This window comes from Triticum dicoccoides, chromosome 3B (assembly GCF_002162155.2).
Source record: "Triticum dicoccoides isolate Atlit2015 ecotype Zavitan chromosome 3B, WEW_v2.0, whole genome shotgun sequence".
Lineage (NCBI taxonomy): Eukaryota > Viridiplantae > Streptophyta > Magnoliopsida > Poales > Poaceae > Triticum > Triticum dicoccoides.
In genome coordinates, this window is record NC_041385.1 from 844,855,583 (window position 1) to 844,860,492 (window position 4,910).

A 4,910-nucleotide genomic window follows, 5' to 3' on the forward strand; every position below is an offset into this window, starting at 1 on the left:
TCTATAGATCTTGATGCCTAATATATAAGCATCTTCTCCAAGGTCCTTCATTGAAAAACACTTATTCAAGTAGGCCTTAATGCTGTCCAAGAATTTTGTATCATTTCCCATCAAAAGTATGTCATCTACATATAATATGAGAAATGCTATAGAGCTCCCACTCACTTTCTTGTAAACGCAGGCTTCTCCATAAGTCTGCGAAAACCCAAACGCTTTGATCATCTCATCAAAGCGAATGTTCCAACTCCGAGATGCTTGCACCAGCCCATAAATGGATCGCTGGAGCTTGCATACTTTGTTAGCATTCTTAGGATCTACAAAACCCTCCAGCTGCATCATATACAGTTCTTCCTTAAGATGCCGGTTAAGGAATGCTGTTTTGACGTCCATCTGCCATATCTCATAATCATAGTATGCGGCAATTGCTAACATGATTCGGACGGACTTAAGCTTCACTACGGGAGAGAAAGTCTCATCGTAGTCAATCCCTTGAACTTGCCGATAACCCTTAGCGACAAGTCGAGCTTTATAGATGGTGACATTTCCATCCGCATCCGTCTTCTTCTTAAAGATCCATTTTGTTTTCTATCGCTCGCCGATCATCGGGCAAGTCAGTCAAAGTCCATACTTTGTTTTCATACATGGATTCTATCTCGGATTTCATGGCTTCTAGCCATTTGTTGGAATCTGGGCCCGCCAGTGCTTCTTCATAGTTCGAAGGTTCACCGTTGTCCAACAACATGATTTCCAGGACAGGGTTGCCGTACCACTCTGGTGCGGAACGTGTCCTTGTGGACCTACAAAGTTCAGTAGCAACTTGATCCGAAGTACCTTGAGCATCATCATTATTTTCCTCTTCAGTTGGTGTAGGCATCACAGGAACATTTTCCTGAGCTGCACTACTATCCTGTTCAAGAGGTAGTACTTCATCGAGTTCTACTTTCCTCCCACTTAATTCTTTCGAGAGAAACTCCTTTTCCAGAAAGGATCCGTTCTTGGCAACAAAGATCTTGCCCTCGGATCTTAAGTAGAAGGTATACCCAATGGTTTCTTTAGGGTATCCTATGAAGACGCATTTTTCCGACTTGGGTTCGAGCTTTTCAGGTTCAAGTTTCTTGACATAAGCATCGCATCCCCAAACTTTTAGAAACGACAGTTAGGTTTCTTCCCAAACCATAATTCATACGGTGTCGTCTCAACGGATTTAGACGGTGCCCTATTTAAAGTGAATGTAGCTGTCTCTAGAGCGTATCCCCAAAATGACAGCGGTAAATCGGTAAGAGACATCATAGACCGCACCATATCCAATAGAGTGCGATTACGACGTTCGGACACACTGTTTCGCTGAGGTGTTCCAGGCAGCGTGAGTTGTGAAATGATTCCACATTTTCTTAAGTGTGTACCAAATTCGTGACTTAAATATTCTCCTCCACGATCCGATCGTAAGAATTTTATCTTTCGGTCACGTTGATTCTCTACTTCATTCTGAAATTCCTTGAACTTTTCAAAGGTCTCAGACTTGTGTTTCATCAAGTAGACATACCCATATCTACTCAAGTCATCAGTGAGAGTGAGAACATAACGATATCCTCCGTGAGCCTCAACACTCATTGGACCGCACACATCGGTATGTATGATTTCCAACAAGTTGGTTGCTCGCTCCATTGTTCCGGAGAACGGGGTCTTGGTCATTTTGCCCATGAGGCATGGTTCGCATGTGTCAAATGATTCATAATCGAGAGACTCTAAAAGTCCATCAGTATGGAGCTTCTTCATGCGCTTGACACCAATGTGACCAAGGCGGCAGTGCCACAAGTATGTGGGACTATCGTTATCAACTTTACATCTTTTGGTATTCACGCTATGAATATGTGTAACATTACGTTCGAGATTCATCAAGAATAAACCATTGACCATCGGGGCATGACCATAAAACATATCTCTCATATAAATAGAACAACCATTATTCTCGGATTTAAATGAGTAGCCATCTCGTATTAAACGAGATCCAGATACAATGTTCATGCTCAAACTCGGCACTAAATAACAATTATTGAGGTTTAAAACTAATCCCGTAGGTAAATGTAGAGGTAGCGTGCCGACGGCGATCACATCGACCTTGGAACCATTCCCGACGCGCATCATCACCTCGTCCTTCGCCAGTCTCCGCTTATTCCGCAGCTCCTGCTGCGAGTTACAAATGTGAGCAACGGCACCGGTATCAAATACCCAGGAGTTACTACGAGTACTGGTAAGATACACATCAATTACATGTATATCAAATATACCTTTAGTGTTGCCGGCCTTCTTGTCCGCTAAGTATTTGGGGCAGTTCCGCTTCCAGTGACCCTTCCCCTTGCAATAAAAGCACTCAGTTTCAGGCTTGGGTCCATTCTTTGACTTCTTCCCGGCAACTGGCTTACCGGGCGCGGCAACATCTTTGCCGTCCTTCTTGAAGTTCTTCTTACCCTTGCCCTTCTTGAACTTAGTGGTCTTATTGACCATCAACACTTGATGTTCTTTCTTGATTTCAACCTCTGCTGACTTCAGCATTGAAAATACTTCAGGAATGGTTTTCACCATCCCCTGCATATTGTAGTTCATCACAAAGCTCTTGTAGCTTGGTGGGAGTGACTGAAGGATTCTGTCAATGACCGCCTCGTCTGGGAGGTTGATCTCCAACTGGGACAGGCGGTTGTGCAACCCAGACATTTTGAGTATGTGCTCACTGACAGAACTGTTTTCCTCCATCTTACAACTATAGAACTTGTCGGAGACTTCATATCTCTTGACCCGGGCATGAGCTTGGAAAACTAGTTTCAGCTCCTCGAACATCTCATATGCTCCGTGTTGCTCAAAACGCTTTTGGAGCCCCGGTTCTAAGCTGTAAAGCATGCCACACTGAACAAGGGAGTAATCATTAGCACGTGTCTGCCAAACGTTCAAATCGTCTTGCAGTCCTGGGAGAGCAGGTGGGTCACCTAACGGTGCTTCAAGGACATACGCTTTCTTGGCAGCTATGAGGATGATCCTCAGGTTCCGGACCCAGTCCGTATAGTTGCTGCCATCATCTTTCAGCTTGGTTTTCTCTAGGAACGCGTTGAAGTTCATGTTGACATGAGCGTTGGCCATTGATCTACAAGACATATTTTGCAAAAGTTTTAGACTAAGTTCATGATAATTAAGTTCATCTAATCAAATTATTGAATGAACTCCCACTCAGATTTGACATCCCTTTAGTCATCTAAGTGTTACACGATCCGAGTCGACTAGGCCATGTCCGATCATCACGTGAGACGGACTAGTCATCATCGGTGAACATCTCCATGTTGATCGTATCTTCCATACGACTCATGTTCGACCTTTTGGTCTCTTGTGTTCCGAGGCCATGTCTGTACATGCTAGGCTCGTCAAGTTAACCCTAAGTGTTTCACGTGTGTAAATCTGGCTTACACCCGTTGTATGTGAACGTAAGGATCTATCACACCCGATCATCATGTGGTGCTTCGAAACGATGAACTTTAGCAACGGTGCACAGTTAGGGGGAACACTTTCTTGAGATTATTATAAGGGATCATCTTATTTACTACCATCGTTCTAAGTAAACAAGATGCATAAGACATAATAAACATCACATGCAATTATATAGTAGTGACATGATATGGCCAATATCATACGACTCCTTCGATCTTCATCTTCGGGGCTCCATGATCATCTTTGTCACCGGCATGACACCATGATCTCCATCATCATGATCTCTATCATTGTGTCTTCATGAAGTTGTCATGCCAACGACTACTTCTACTTCTATGGCTAACACGTTTAGCAATAAAGTAAAGTAATTTACATGGCGTTCTTCAATGACACGCAGGTCATACAAAAATAAAGACAACTCCTATGGCTCCTGCCGGTTGTCATACTCATCGACATGCAAGTCGTGATTCCTATTACAAGAACATGATCTCATACATCACAATATATCATTCATCATTCATCACAACTTCTGGCCATATCACATCACATGACAATTGCTGCAAAAACAAGTTAGACGTCCTCTAATTGTTGTTGCATCTTTTACGTGGCTGCAATTGGGTTCTAGCAAGAACGTTTTCTTACCTACGAATAACCACAACGTGATTTTGTCAACTTCTATTTACCCTTCATAAGGACCCTTTTCGTTGAATCCGCTCCAACTAAAGTGGGAGAGACAGACACCCGTCAGCCACCTTATGCAACTAGTGCATGTCAGTCGGTGGAACCGGTCTCACGTAAGCGTACGTGTAAGGTTGGCCCGGGCCGCTTCATCCCACAATACCGCTGAAGCAAGATAAGACTAGTAGCGGCAAGCAAGTTGACAAGATCTACGCCCACAACAAAAATTGTGTTCTACTCGTGCAATAGAGAACTACGCATAGACCTAGCTCATGATGCCACTGTTGGGGAACGTTGCAGAAAATTAAAATTTTTCCTACGGTTTCACCAAGATCCATCTATGAGTTCATCTAAGCAACGAGTCAAGGGAGTGAGTTTGCATCTACATACCACTTGTAGATCACGTGCGGAAGCGTTCGAGGGAACCGTGATGATGGAGTCGTACTCGACGTGATTCAGATCGCCGATGACCAAGTGCCGAACGGACAGCACCTCCGCGTTCAACACACGTACGTAACGGACGACGTCTCCTCCGTCTTGATCCAGCAAGGAGGAAGGAGAGGTTGAGGAAGACAGCTCCAACGGCAGCACGACGGCGTGGTGTTGGTGGAGAAGCAGTACTCCGGCAGGGCTTCGCCAAGCTCGTGACGGAGGAGTAGAGGTGTTGGGGAGGGGAGGGGCTGCGCCTTGGCTTGTGTATGCAGCCCTCCCCTCACCCCTCTATTTATAGGGGAAGGGGCAAGGGGGGCCGGCCCCTC